The sequence below is a fragment of the Panthera tigris genome, chromosome C1 (genome assembly GCF_018350195.1).
Source record: "Panthera tigris isolate Pti1 chromosome C1, P.tigris_Pti1_mat1.1, whole genome shotgun sequence".
NCBI lineage: Eukaryota > Metazoa > Chordata > Mammalia > Carnivora > Felidae > Panthera > Panthera tigris.
The window spans coordinates 42844909-42860973 of record NC_056667.1 but is presented as its reverse complement, the minus strand read 5'-3'; positions in this window follow the sequence as shown (position 1 = coordinate 42860973).

Genomic DNA, 16065 nt, shown 5'->3' with positions numbered 1-16065 from the left:
GGTCCAGGGGAGCAGCCTGAGGAGTTTTGGCGCACTCCCTTCTCCCCCGTCCGGGGGGAATCATTAGGCTTTTACAAGTCCTGATTTATATACTCGCCTGGGCCGTCAGCCCTGCCAGGGATTTATAGGTTTCTCAGTGATCGTGTCTCTGAAGGGAAACGCCATCGGAACGTGAACCAGGAAGGAAAGGCCCGCTCTCATCAGCCCTGCGGCTCTGGAGCCAAAACTCGATTTATTCCCAGGGGCCCCAGGCCTGTGGTGCAGCAGGCCGAGCAGAAGGCCTGTCAAGGGGCTGGTGAGGAATCAGGCCTCCAGGAAGCCACGTGCCAGGCTTTACCACCCAGGAGATGTGTCCCAGTCTCTGCAGGAGGGAGGGAGCTGCTTGAGCTCCCACAGGGCCAGGGAGCGGGGGACACGGTGGTGGATTTGGTCCAGTGGGTGATTTTAGGGCAGAGCAAAGAACTGGGGCAACCAGGCTTCAGCATAATTTGGAAGAGAGTGCATGGAGGGGATGGAAACAGGCTTTGCCTCGAGTTGACGATGCTAAAGCTGGAGGACGGGCCCATGATACTATTTTCTGTGGCTCATTATATTATATTCTCTGTACTTTCAAGTATGTTTGAAATCTTCCAGAAAAAAAGCTGACCCAGCCCCAGTGTGGCCAGGCCGGGGTTTTCTTGCTTGTCTGGCAGCCTAGATGGGTACAGGAGGCAAGTTCAGGCTAGCGCTCTGGAGGACGGTCTGGGGCCCAAATTCACCTTTGCCGTAGGACTGTCTTGTCACAGCAGGACCTATGTTGGAGGCCTTATGTCCCCAGGGCCCAACACAGGGCCTGGAACGCAGTTGGTTCTTTGGGTTAATTTGCCAGTGACAAATAAAAGTTTGTGTAGAACAAGGGCCAGGTCAGGGAGAAGTCTGCTCACCTCACACCTGAAGGTGGCTGCAGAGTACGGGAGACTCGGGGGCGAGGTGAGGTGGGGGGGACCTTGAACACAACCCCAGAGCTCAGCAGAATGCCCTGAAGAGAGGGTGCTGACAGTACTGGGAGACCCCCAAGTAGGCTGGGACCCCAGGGAGTGGGGCTGAGGGGCAAATTTCAGATTTCTAAAAGGCAAAGCCCTCTAAAGTAGAATGGACTACTTTGGGATGAAGCGAGCTCCCCATCCCTGGGGGTGTGCAAGCAAGAGTGGGCAGGATGCTATGAAGCAGTCCTGCCCCTGGGTCAAGGGCTGGGCTGCACAACCTCCAAAGGCTTCTCAGGCCCAAGCTGAGACAGCAGCTGTCTCATGCCCACACAGGCAGCAGTGGGGCCCGCCATGCCGGCATCGTTCCTGAGACTGGACACAGGGCAGAGCGTGTCCAGGTGATTAATTGCACATTTGCAGGGAAAGCAGGTGGCCAAGGCTTGGGTTACTGCCTAAATATTTTCTCAGAGGTTCAGGGCTGGCAGACCTCACACCCAGGCAGCTCAGGACAGCAGGAAGGGGCAGCCATGATGGGAGCCTCTGTTCTCATGTTTCCCCAACAAGGAGCCCATGCGTTAGGAAACTAAACCTTGTCTGGAGACTGCAGGGGAAGAGCGGTGTTGATATAGGGCTGCAGGCTGGAGCACGTGAGCTTCTGTCGGTCTTTGGAGTCTGAAAGGCGGCCAGTCCACAGGTGGGACAGCATCTCACTGGCATTTCTCCTCACAGATGGGGAAACCGAGGCTCAAGAGGTCAGACTGGCCCCAAAGGGTGGGGGCAGCGAGGGACGGTGGTTATTTACAAGAGAAGAAATTAAGTCGCAGAGAAGGAAAGGCTGTGCCCCAGACAACTTAGCTTACCCATCTGCAGGATGAGTAGCTAAAGCAGAACCATCTTCTTACCGCCGGTGACTACACATTAGAATCATCTGGGAGTTTCCACACCTCCACATGCAGATCCTGCCTCTGAGCAATGGAATCAGCTCTCTGAGGGAGGGCAGGACTCCCCGGCAGGTGCCCAGGGAGGGCTGGGAGCATTGGTTCAGAGGCTCCACCTGCTACAGGCCAGGCAATGTCAGTGCTCTACACGTGCTAATCATTTAACCCTTACACAGCCCTGCAGGGAGGGTCTTGTTACCGTCCCCATTTTACAGATGAGAAAACTGACGGCCAGAGAGGTGGCCAGCCTCACACACTGCCCAGCCAGGCTTCGGACTCCTCCCGACTGCAAAACCCTGCCCTTGGCCAACCTCTGAGCCCCAGCACTTTGCTGTCCCTAGACTCCCGACAGTGCACTGGGATGCCAAGTGGTGACAAGTTCCCAGAATCGGGCAACAAGTTCCCAGTTACGACCTGGGGGATCAAGAGCTATGGTGGAACGGGAGCCACGGCCTTGTGGGCCGTGCAAGGCTGTGCCCAGGCGAGCTGGTGTTTTCACCCAAGTTTGGCACTTCGCCCTCACCTGAGGTTTCCTCCGTGTGGGTCATGCCACCGCCAGACAGTGAGCAACTTGAGGCCACACCTGGAGGGGGAGTGGAGTCTGATCACCCAGAAAAGAAGGGCAGGGGGGGATCAGGTCTTCTGCTAGGAAGCAAAGGGGGTGAAGTCACTAAGTCCTGCACCAGGTGTGTGCCAGGCCAAGCAAGACGCTGGGTGTTGTGCAGCCATCTCCATGGAGATCGGCTTTACTGGGTGGTTCCGTGCCCCAGAGAGGTCTGGAATGTGACAGGCAGACGCCTCTCGATTTTTATTGATGGAGAAACTGAGGCTCAGGAAGCTTGTAGCTCTCAAAAGATGGTGAGGCCTAGAGTGCTGCCAGCAGGGATTCCATTGTCTCCAGATTTGCTCAGAATTGTAGACAGGTCCCCTCGCTGAGTCTGGGGTTCTGCTCTCTAAGATGAGACAATGGCCCTCCCTCAGGAGGCAGATTAAATGGGACAATACTGTCACATAGTAGGTGCTCGAGAAATATAACCATGGTGCTTCCGTTTTAGGACTGCCCGTTAAGACAAACGCCCCAAGTATTTTCCCCATAATTCTAAACCAAGCTTCATGTTGCAAGTAGGGAAACTGAGGCCCAGGAAGATGGTCTGCTTGGCTGGGGACATGTGGCGATTTGGCAATGGATCTGATCTCAGGATTCCCAGGGCAGTGCTCACAACATCCCATGCTATCTTGGGCAAAGGCCTCGCGGGTCAGAACACCCCAGCCTGTCTAGTCAGGTCCTGCAACCTTGATTCAAATTCTGACTCTGCAGCCTTACGCAAGTCACATGTTCTCTCTGGGCCTCCGTGCCCTCACCTGAGAAATGGAAAACCATGGTCACACATAGGGCTGTACTGAGGACAAGATAAGAAACCAGATGTGGCAGCATCTGGTGACCATGAAGAACCACAGTATTGGGGGGAAGGGAGGTGGCCTTCATTTATCAATTCAGCAAGTGAGTCATTCATTCTACCTCACTTTGTTCTAAAGAAGAATTTGAGGCTTCAAGAATTCATCTACCTGTCCAACGAGGTAGGCTTCTCTAAACGTGTTTCAGGGCCCAGCACCCAGAAGTGCCCCCAACACGACCTGCCTTCTCGTAGCTTGCGAATCTCTGCCTTCTCTCTCAATGTCTCTCTGTGCATTTAATGTGCTCTTGAAATAGACTTTCCTCCATGGAGCCCTCTTGATGGCCATTTGGACATATGCCCAGAAATGGGCACTGCTTTTACCATCTCCCTGCATAGGCTGATAATTGGGGAGGGAAAAACCATTCCATTGCAGGAACAGATAGAATGTGACCCTGCCCACTGACAGGCCAGGGCTGTCTAAAAGCAAAGCCGCCGCTCCAAGGTCAAGACGTCTTCTACAGTCCGTGCCACCTACTCCCTCCCATTGGCCAAGAAAGTGCCTGCCTCGGTCTCGATAACTTCCAAGACTTGCTCGTTAGAACCGTTTATTAAGTGCTTCTGTGTTCCAGCCACCTACCTATGTTAACTCATTCTCTCTTCAAACAACCTAGAGAGAAAGAAAGAGGAAATCCAGGCTCAGAGCACCAGACAGACAGGCCCACTGGACCGTGAGACCCCTCTTCTTTTTACCAGGACAAGCTGCCTCTCTGAATCCTACTTCCTCCAAACTGACCTTCATTGTTTCGTCCAGTTCTGCAGCTACGACCACCAGAGCATAGTCAGTGCCCAGCAATCCACTTGGATGGTGTGCAGGGTCTCAGGATGAGCTCATAGGGTCACAGGCTCGGGACCAGGAGAGGCAGGGAGGAGTGGGGCCTTCCCAGGCCACCCAGCAAATGGAAGAGGGGTAGAGGCTGGATTCACGGGTCTCCAGATGCCTAGCCGGGGCCCCAGGACTCCCACGGCCCCACCCAGCTGGTCAGCCTTTCCCTAACTTTTTTTTGAGGTATCTTATCTCCCAATGACAGGGAGTTGCTCTAGGTCAAGTTACCCAAGTCTCCCATCCACACAACACAGCACTCAGTATGTCACACGGTGTAGATGCCAACAGGTTGGCTGGAGACTCCCACACAGCTGTCGTCCCCTGTCCGCCCACCCCCACCCTGGGAGATGGCCCCAACTCCCGAGTCTCCAGTCTCTAAGGTCCGTCTGTCAGCAAGGCCTAGAGTTGCACCCAGGCCATCTCAGAAAGGCCAATCCCCATTTTACAGAAAGGGTAGGTGGGAAAGTTGCCCCTGAGTGTAGAGCCCAGGTCGGGACACTTCTGTCACAAATCCTTTTCCTGAAGAGATCCAGCCCGGAGAGACTTTAGACTCAGCTGTTTCTCATTTCCCTCTTGCGTCCCTTGGCTCGTGCCGATCAATTCATCAAACTGTCTCCACGTCTTCTCTGAGCTGGGCACAGGAAAGTGGGATTCGTCAGTCTGGTCCCAGCCCTGGGCGGCCTCACAGTCCTGGGGAGAAGACAGGCTCATAAACAGCCCATTAGAGTCCTTGTCCCCGTGTGCGAACCAAGTGCTGTGCTCACACACTCCCACTGATAAGGTGCTTACTACCAATGAGGGGGTCTCTTTCATCTTTGTTCAGCTCCAACTGTGAGGAAATCCTTCCTTCAATATTTTGGGTACATTATACAGTGAAATAAGGCAGTACATGTGGTGTAAAAACAATTTCCTAAAAATATATACGCACCCAGAAGAAAGTTCAGACAAATGTACTTCCAAAGGTTAAGAGTGGTTTATCTTTGGAAGATGGGGTTGATGGTGACATTTATTGCTTCTTCATGCTTATTCTTATTTTCCAAATTTACTCCAGCTTTTTTTTTTTCAGCCTTCATTTCCTAAGCTATAAAATAAGGACAAAAATGTCTACCTTCCTGGCAGCTATATAAATGGGATGAGACATCTGAAAGTGCTAGAGATAGAGTAAACATTTAAAAATAACACAGTAATAATACTAGCTACAGAATGCTAGAGTCCAAAAAAGGCTGCAGAAAATCTTAGCGACTCTAGGTCCCAATCCTCTCATTTTAAAGGAGAAGACACTGAGGCTTGGAACTATTGCTCGAGGGAGAAGGAGAAGGGGAGAGTGACCCTTTGACAGAGGCTGAGATAGGCTTCTTATTTTCCTTGCCTGGAACCCAGCAGGAGCCCGTGGAAGAAGTTGCTGTTCTAACATCTTTTGTGCATCTCTCCAAAATCAATTTTAAAACAAAATTGAAAAATTGTTATCAGAGACAAAGGGGTACATGTGATAAAAGAGTCAATCCATCAAGAAGATATAACAATTATAAACATATATGCTCTGAACAGCAGAGCCCAAAATACATGAAGCAAAACCTGACAGAATTAAAAAGAGAAATAAATTCAACAATAGGGGGAGACTTGACTACCTCACTTTCAATAATGGATAGAATTAGGCAGAAGATCAGCAAGAAAATAGAAGAATTGAAGAATACTATAAACCAGTAGACCTAACTGACTTCTACTGGATATTAGAGGTTCTAGCAAGGGCTATCGGGTGAAAAAATAAAAGGCATCCAGTTTAGAAAGGAAGTAAAACTACTTCTATTTGTAGATGACATGATTTTGTATATGGAAAATCCTAGGGAATCCACCATTAGAGCTAATAAATGAGTACAGCAACGTTGCAGGATACAAGACCAATGCACAGAAGTTCATTGAATTTCTATGCATTTGCAATAAATAATCCAAAGGTGAAATTAAGAAAAAAATGTCCAATAGCATTAAAAAGAGCGAACTGCTTAGTAGCAAATTTAACAAAAGGACAAAATGTGTATTCCGAAAACTACAAAACATTGTAGAAAGAAATGAAAGGAGACCTGAATAGATGGAAAGACAACCCATCATCATGGATCAAAAGACTGGATATTGTTAAGCGCAAGACTCCACAAGTTGATCTACAGATTCAACACAGTCCCCTTCAAAATCCCACCTGGGTTCTTTGCAGAAATTGACAATCTGATTATAACACTCATGTTATCGTCCAGGAATCCGAAACAGCCAAAATACTCTCAAAAAAATAAGAACAAATTTGGAGGACTCACACATCCCAATTTCACAATTTACTACAAAGCTATATAGTAATTGAGGCAATGTGGTACTGACAGACATACAGATCAATGGAATTAACTTGAGGGTTCAGAAACAGAGTTTCACATTTATGGTTAATTGATTTTGGGCAAGGATGCCAAGACAAATGAGGGAAGGGATAGTCCTTTCAATAAATGGTGCTGGGACAAATGGATATCCGCATGCAAAAGAATGAAGTTGGACCCCTATCTTACATCATATACAAAAATTAACTTCAAATGAACCAAACATCTAAATGAAAGAATTAGAACTATACAACTCTAAGAAAAAAATATGTAGAAGTAAATCTTCATGAGCTTGTATCAGGCAATATTTTTTTAAATATGACAGTAAAAGCATAGCAACATAACACAACAAAGATAAATTACACTAAAGTTAAAAAATTTGTGCTTCAGGGGTGCCTGGGTAACTCAGTCAGTTGAAGGTCCAACTTCAGCTCAGGTCATGATCTTAGAGTTCATGGGTTAGAACCCCACGTAAGGCTTTGCACTGACAGCTCAGAGCTTTCTTCGTATTCTCTGTGTCCCTCTCTCTCTGCCTCTCCCCTTCTCTCTCTCTCTCTCTCTAAAATAAATAAACATTAAAAAAATTTTTTTTAATTGTGCTTCAAAGGATACAATTAAGTGACATCTGGGTGGCTCAGTAGGTTAAGTGTTCGACTCTTGATTTGGGCTCAAGTCACGATCTCATAACTTTGAGATCGAGCCCCGCATCAGGCTCTGTGCTGGGTGTGAAGTGAAGCCTGCCTAAGTTCTTTCTCTCTCTCCTTCTGCCCCTCCCCTGCTCACGCACACTCTCTCTCAAAACAAAAACAAAAACAAAAACAAAGGACACAATTAAGAAAATGAAAAGACAATCCGTACAATGGGAGAAAAGACTTGCAATTTGTGTATCTAGTAAGGGTAAGGGACTTGTATCTAGAGTCTATAAAGAACTTTTACAGCTCAGTAAGAAACAGACAACCCAGTCAAAAAATGGGCAAAAGATCTGAAGCAACATTGCTCCAAAGAAGATTTACAAATGGAAACACACACACACACACACACACACACACGCGCGCGCGCGCACACACACGCACACACACGAAAAGGTACTCCACATCATTAGCCACCAGGGAGATGCAAATCAAAACCACAGTGGGATACCACCTTACACTCACCAGGATGGCTCTGAAAAACAGTTTGGCAGCTCCTGAAAAAGTGAAACCTAAACTTAACATATCACCTAATCATTCCACTCTCAGGTGGAATAAAAACCCAAGGGAAATTAAAACCCAAGCCCACAAATGTACAAAATGGACAAAATCTCGTACGTGAGCGTTCACAGCAACATGACTCACGATGGCCGAAAAGTGGAAATGACTCAAATGCTCATCGTAAACATAAAACGTGGTATATCCATACAATGGAATATTATTCCGCAGTGGATAGAAATGGCGCATTAATATTGCCACCGTATGGGCAACCCTCGAAAACACGATGCGAAGTGAAATGAAGCCAGTCACAAAAGATCACGTGTTGTGTGATTCCATTTATACACAGTGTCCCAACTAGGCAACTATATAGCGGTAGAAAACAGATGCATGTTTGTCCCGGAATGTAAGCTTGAGAGGGAATGGGGAGTCATCACTAATGAGTATGGGGTTTCTTGTGGGGGTGATAAAAATGTTCTAAAATTGATTGTACTGACGGTTGCACACCCCTGAATGTGCTAAAAGTCAGCGAGGTGGGGCCCCTGGGTGGCTCAGTCGGTTAAGTATCTGACTTCGGCTCACATCATAATTGCACAGCTCCTGAGTTCAAACCCTGCCTTGGGCTCCACACTGCCAGTGCAGAGCCTGCTTGGGATTCTCCCTCTCTGCCTCTCTCTCTCTCCCTACCCCCCTCGTGCTTTCTCTCTCTCTCTCTCTCAAAATAAATAAATACATTTTAAAAAATAAAATAAAATAAAAATCAGTGAGTTTTACACTTCAAATGTTTATTTATTTTAGAGAGTGCAAGTGGAGGAGGGGCAAAGAGAGAGGGGGACAGAGGATCTGAAGCAGGCTCCACACTGTCAGCAGTGAGCCCAACGTGGGGCTCGAACTCACGAATTGCGAGATCATGACCTGAGCCCCTCAGACACTCAACCACCTGAGCCCCCCAGGCCCCCCAGTGAGCCATACACTATAAACGCGTGAATTGTATGATATGTAAATTATTATCTCAATAAAGCCATTATTTTTTTAAAAAGAGAGTGTGTGCTGAATTTCTTACAAACCTCTTAATGATGGCAAAGTCCATGCAGTCTAATAAGTGTCTTGGCAGCAGCAAATGACTAATTATGACTTTTCCCACTGGCACTGTGTTTCTCATCAGTATGTAACCCTTCCCTTGCTTGGTCAGCTGTCTCACCTCAGAGACAGAAAACTAACAGGTCTGGCACAAATTATTTTTAAAAAACAACTCTCGGGGCACCTGGGTGGCTCAGTCAGTCAAGCGGCTCACTTTGGCTCAGGTCATGATCTCACAAGTGTATGGGTTCGAGCCCCGCGTCGGGCTCTGTGCTGACAGCTCGGAGCCTGGAGCCTGCTTCACATTCTGTGTCTCCCTCTCTCTTGCCCCTCCCCTGCTCACACTCTGCTCTCTCTCAATAATTAATTAATTAATTAATTAATTAAAAAATCTCTCCTATAGTGCAAAAAAAAAAAAAAAGAGGAATCACTAGGAAGGGTATACAAACCTTTTATACAAATCAAAATTATTATTATTATTAAATGTTTATTTATTTATTTTGAGAGAGAGAGCAAGGAGGAGAGGGGCAGAGAGAGAGAAGGAGAGAGAATCCCAAGCTGGGATTCAACCTCATGACCGTGAGATCATGACCTGAGCAGAAATCAAGAAATCGAGAGTCAGACGCCTAATTGACTGAGCCACCCAGGTGCCCCACAAATGAAAATTGTTAAAGGAAAAGGTTTTATTTCTAGAGAAACCACAAAGAAAGGCTGTGGAGAGGTGCTCCTATAGACACAAAGGATCATGGGAGGTGTGTTGAGGGCTTTCACCCCTGCCTTAGGAGGTAATCTTTATTCTTACAAGCAAGCTATCCCCCAATGTCTTTTGTTCCTATTCCAGGGGAACCACCTGTGCAAAGGTATGGAAGTGAGAGAGAGAATGTGGGGTGAGCAGAGTACTGGACATGGTTCAGTCCAGTGCAGTGGGGAGGGGTGGCGTGGGGGGGTAGGAGGCTGGAGAGGTCGGCAAACCAGGACCCTATCCAGGGCTCTGACTCTGGCTGAGGAATTTGAATGGCTTCACTGGGTGACCTTGGGCAAGTCCCCCACCTCTCTGAGCCCAGCTTCACATGTATGATTTCCCTCCTAGGGGGTAGTAAGAATCCCATGAGACAATACATGGTCACATACTTCATAGTGCTCTTGGGATGGAGCAAGCTCTGGACAAACATTGGCTGTTATAATGACAATGACGTTTCTTTGGCACCTCTGATTGCCTGACACGAGCAAAGTCTAACTGAAATAATGGAGAGAAATTAGACATAAGTGTTGATCTCATCTCCTTCTAAAACGCCGTGAAGGTGACGGTACAGAAATCAAAAAGACCATGAGAATGGGAGAGTTGCCAGTGGAAGATGCGGCTGGTGGCGAGCAGAGCCCGAACCAGTGGGCCAGAAGCAGCTCCATGTCTGTGGGGGGAGCATTGCCAGACATGAGCAGGGCTGCCCACAGAGCCCCAGAATGGCTCAGGACTCACAGGCACCAGATATCGAGGAAGGGGGAAGGGGCAGGATTAAAAAGAAGGGGGCTGATGGCAAGTCAGTGTAGAAGCACTTAGACTCCCTGGTACCTCGTTTCCCAACTCGCGCAGCCACTCCCAGGAGACTGGGAGATGAAGGTCATTCTCCAGAGACCAAACCAGAGGGGATCCTGGCCCAGAAACACCCAAGCAGCCGCAGAAGACAGGAGGATGGAGAATCTTCTCTGGAGTAGTAATTGGCCTCTGGAAATGGGCATTTGGAGCCCTCCTGAAAAAGCTGACTCACCACCAGTTCACCCCAGTGAAGCCCACAGCCAACAAGCCGTGCTCCTCCCCCACTGAAATCAGGTGCAGTTTCCTATCGGATTTTTAGTGCCTGCAAGAACACATGGGGGGAAACCCTGGAGGAAACAGAGTCAAGCAGGCAGAAGAGAAAAAACAAATAAACCAACAAGATAACTGAAATCAAATCTTTGATAGACATTTTGAAAGGTAACATGAAGGAAATTGCTCAGAGAGTATGTAAAAACACATAGAAATCAAGAATAGGAAAAAATAAATAAATAAGAAGGATTGAGGGTCAACCCAAAGAGTCAATATCTGACTAATAAAGGTTCCAGAAAGAGAGAAATGAGAAAATGAAGAAAGTAATCAAAGAAACATAAGAAAAATTTCCAGAAGCATGTGAGTGGCAGCTTAAGGGGTTCACTGCATGCCCAGTACAATGGATGAAAAAGCCCCTCACCAAGGCACATCATTTGAAAACTTCAGAAAACCAAAGATAAAGGACATAACCCTAAAAAGAGTAGATGGAGAAGAAACAGAAAGCCCCATACAAAGATAAGGAATCAGAATGTCATGGAATTTCTCAGAGCAACACTGGAAGATAGACAAGTGGAAAGCAAAAGTCTAAAACATTCTGAATGAAGACAATTTTCAACCTAGAATTCTACACCCAGCTAAACTATTAACCAAGGGTAAGTGTAGAACAAAGATATTTTCAGACATGCCAAGGCTATTTTTCGAAAAGTTACTGGAGAATGAGCTCCACTAAACTGAGAAAATAAAACAAGGACAAGGAGACATGGGATCTTACCAAGAGGGGGTCCAGTCCAAGTGACTGTCAAGGAGAAGGCCAAGCAGACAGTAGTGCAGCAGGGCTGCGGGGGGAGTCAAGGGCTGAATTGGGGCTCTGACACGTGATTAGGAGAGGGGGTGTGTGTGGCTATCAGAAGGGTTAGGGAAAGGGGTACCTGGCTGGCTCGGTCGGAAGAGCCACGTGACTCTTGGTCTCAGTGTTGTGATTCAAGCCCCACTGTTGGGTGTAGAGATTATTTAGATACATAAAACTTTTTTTAAAAGGAGGGTTTGGTTTGGGAAGAATTAGCACTAGTAACATAGAAAACCAGGGGCGCCTGGGCGGCTCAGTCGGTTAAGCGTCTGACTTCGGCTCAGGTCACGATCTCACGGTCCATGAGTTCGAGCCCCACGTCCGGCTCTGGGCTGATGACTCAGAGCCTGGAACCTGCTTCCAATTCTGTGTCTCCCTCTCTCTCTGCCCCTCCCCCGTTCATGCTCTGTCTCTCTCTGTCTCAAAAATAAACAAACGTTAAAAAAAAATTAAAAAAAAAAAGAAAACCAGACAAACGAGAAAACAAGGCAGTTATTCCAGAAAACGGTAAAAGTAGGAGAAAAAGAAAGCAATCAGAGTACAGCACTTGGAGGAGCTGAGTACAGTTACACGGTCATGATTACATAAATCCAGAATATCTATTTAATGAAAATGTATGTGCCCCAACTACTGGGAGCCTGGGGACAAGGGAAGTGGTGGCAGCACCAGAAGAAAGATCATCACTGCCCTCCCCAGGAAGGCAATAGAAATACCTCAAAGTGAGGAGTCAAGAACAAGCAGTTAACATTGCTTGTATTGGTACATGTATAATACGTATTGAAGTTATCAAAGTGAGTAAGAAAAAATGGCATCAGGATTTGAATGGAGCTGCCTCTGGAAAGTGGTGGTACTGGGGTCGGGGCTGGGCGAGCGGGATAATGTGGGGACTGGTGATTTTTGTTTGCAGCCCATACATGGTATGCTATTTGGTTCTTTGAAACAATGTGTTCATATTACTTTGAGAAAAATAAAAGTGAATGAGCAGGAGGTATAATTAATCCCTGTTGGGAGGAGAAGACAATGAAGCTTAGAAGACACTGACACTTGGGTAAGGAACTAGCATGGCCAAGTTAGGGCAGGAGCCAGGGCCTCCTCTTCCAGGCAGCCCTCGGGTGCCCATGACTGCAAGTGATGGTCACGGGAAAGATGAAAACTGGAACGTTACCGCACTGAATCTGGAAGCGAGTCTGCTTGACCCTCCAATGCTGGAAGGATGGTTTGAAAAAAGTTCAATCCACTTATGTTATGGCTAGTGAAGTCAGTTGAGTTCAGAAGAAACGTAGGACCATAATTTACATTTATTTGATCCAAAAGCCTTACTTTCAAAGAAGGGGAAATATGGGACCAGGGGAAATTCTTCTCAATGACCGTGAATTCCCAGGCCACAGAGCAGAGGAGACCATTTCCATAATATTCCACCTTATTCTATACACGTTTCCAAGCAGCCTTTGATGCTGAAGTTTAGGAAAGCAGCACAGAGCCTCCCGCTCTAAAACAAATCAGCTGCTCCCTCCCCTCCCTCCCCACTTCCCCCTCCACCCCCACCTCACTGCCTACTTGGCAGCCTCAGCTCCCACCCCCGCAACTCCACTGCCCCCTCCCAGCCTGCTTTCCAATGGGGACAGCTCAGCACTAGGGGGCAGAGTTTTGGGGGTACCAAGGGTGGGCTCACACAGTTAGCAATGGGAGCCCCCAGGCTGGCGGGAGACTTCCGAATGAAAAGACAATTGCAGACCAGTGTGAGAGACATCCAAGCTCCCCTACCCCCAGCTGAAAGTTCAGAGGCCTTCGTGAGGCCTCGGGTCCTCCATATCAGAGGTCCTCCTTGGCCCTCTTCCCATCACACTCTCCCCTCCCATTCTTTCAGTTCTGCCTCTTGCTTCCAGGCACTTGTTCGTGCTGTTCCTCTGTCTGCAACATTCTTCCCTGGACTTGCCAGGTCACGGCACCAGTCACATTGCCCTGCATTGTCTGTAGGAGGCGGGCGGCTCCCTCCTAGGCTCTGCGGGCAGCGGTTTCTCTCTGAGTGCGCTGGCACGGGGGTGGTCTCACCAGGAGCCAGGTCAGTGGGGGAGTGTCAGTTAATGCTTGTTGAATGAAAAAAGAAAGGAACTGAAGTGTGACTGCTGAGCTTGGAGGTGCGTCTGGCCTAGTGCCCGTGGACAAGCTACGTCCACCTACGAAGTGGTTTCTCATTCGGTGGCCTTCAGTCCTCTGGTTCACAGCCATTTGGAGCAAGTGCTACAAATGCAGATTCCCGGCCCCTCTGAGGCTCTCTAAGGTTGGCGGTCATGTTCCATGTTCCAGGGCTATGTCTGGGCTCAGTGCCCTTCCTTGGGGCAGCCTTCTCCTGGTGTGATGAGTATCTTTGTGGCGCCTAACCCTGGTCCTAGGGGATTCCTGCCTCCTGGGCACTCCGAGCAAGCAGGGAAGAAACAGAGCCCACCCTGGGCCCAAGGCCCAGAGTGCAAAGCTGTGGGCATTTTCAGGCAGGTGAGCTTGAAAGCATTCAAGCTTCAGTTCCCTGCACCTCAGTTTCCACACCAGCAGAGTCAGGACTCCTGCCCTGATTTCCCAGAGGGTTGTGAGGGTTGGGCCAGTGTGGAAACATTTTCAGCAAACCCCAGAGCCCTACAGAGCCTGAAGACACCCTCATGACCAAGAACACACGAATGGAGGCCTCCACAAGCAGTGGGTGGGTGGGGCCAAGCACACGATCACTGCAGTGTGTAGGGCGTCGAGACACGGGCAGTTTCGGGCCCTCTCCTTCCTTCACCCACCCAAGTGAGTAAGATACTACCGTAGACCCAGGGGAAAAAGGCCCAGAGAGCACTCAGTAGGACTGGCACGAAGCCTCTGGCAGAGCTGGGAACGGAGCTGGGCCCCCTGCCTCCTCTCAAGGACAGGAGAAACCCTACACCATGATAAAATTAAGAATTCTCATTGCAGCTAACAGCCCCTTCGAAATATATAATAAAGACCACAAGCACTCTCGCTAGAAGTAGCTGGTTGGCTTGGGTCATGGCGCCCCCTAGTGGCTGTTCCTTCAGTTTTTCCCACAGGCACTTTCCCCACTGGAAGCGCTGGTGGCAAGAGACTGGGGGACCCAGACAGGCTGCGGGGTGCTGCTCCTGGTGGAGGAAGGGGCCAGAGGACTGGACCTCCTTGCACTCACGCGGAAACCTTGGACAAGCTCTTGGACACAACCAAACCAATTCATCAGAAGGGACTTTGGAGATTACTAATCTCCCACCAACTCAGGACTCCAAGAACACAGGGCTGCCTAGAGATGCCAGGCAGGTGTGACATGTGCCCAGGGAGTAGATGCAAAGGTTCTGGGGAGGGTGCAACATCCTGCACTGGCTGGTCCTGGAGAGGGGGCTTCCAGAGCCAGGGAAACCAGATGAGAAGCCAGAGCCACCCTCACCAACCCCCTACCCCTGCCCCAGGGGCCTCAGAGTCCTCTGGTCAGCCACTCCCCTCTCCCCCGCTCCCCCCACTGCCTCCACCATCCTCCCTCCCCACAGCCTGACTGCCAGCTGCTCCTCCTGCCCCAGACCCCCAACACTGCCAGGATGGACACTAAGGCTGAGGGCCAGCTGGGATTCACATCCCAGCCCCAGGGCTGCCCCAGTCTTGGGGCCCGGGGCCCCTCCCCCAGGTCCACACCCCTCCACCCATTCAAGGCTCACACCGCAGAGACCCCCCACGAGCCAACCCTGTCTAGGTGCCGGTGACAGCCTCTACTGGAGCTCACAGCAAGCCTTCTTCCGTCTTCCTTCTCTGTCTCCTAGACCCCCGGCCACAGGCCTCTCCTCCTGCTCCCCCAGACCCACCATCTGATGGCCCTCTTGTGACAACTGGCCACAAAACCTGGTCCTCCCCTTCCTCCACGCCCTACCTCCCGCCCCCTCCATCTGCAGCCTTTCTTCCGCCCTTTTCTGATCAGCACTTAGAGTTCTCAGCTCGTCTTCACACACACACAGACCCCCTGCCCTCACCAGCTACTTCCTATCTCTGTCCTCCCTTCAGAGCCCAGTTTTTAAAAGACAAGTGTTCACTCACTAACCCTTCCTGCCTTACATTCACTCCATCACCTTTTTTTTTTTTTTGAGAGAGAGAGAGAGAGAGAGAGAGAAAGAGAGAGAGAATCCCAAGCAGGCTCCACACTGTCTGCATAGAGCCTGATGTAGGGCTCAAACTCACAAACTACAAGATCATGACGTGGATGGCAATCAAAAGCTAAACAGATGCTTAACCGGCTGGGCCACCCAGGCGCCCCACTCCATCACCTCCTGTTCCTGAGCCCAGTACACACTTTTGATCCCATTCGCCCAATGAGCTAGCCAGGCTCACACCTCACCAAGCCCTGCTCTCTTGGGTCTCCAGGACTTTGCACGTGCTGTTCCCTCTGCCTAGAACACCCTTCTCTCCTTTCCTCACGAAGTAATACCTTCTCATTCTTCAACACCAAGCCTGAGTGTCGCTTCCCTTAGGAAGGCTTCTGTGATGCCCCAGGCTGGTTCCGGCAACCTCTAAGGGCAGCCCATGGTCCTTGTGACCTGGCTCCTGGATGTCTCAGGCCCAGGGAATTTCTTTTGGTTTCTCAA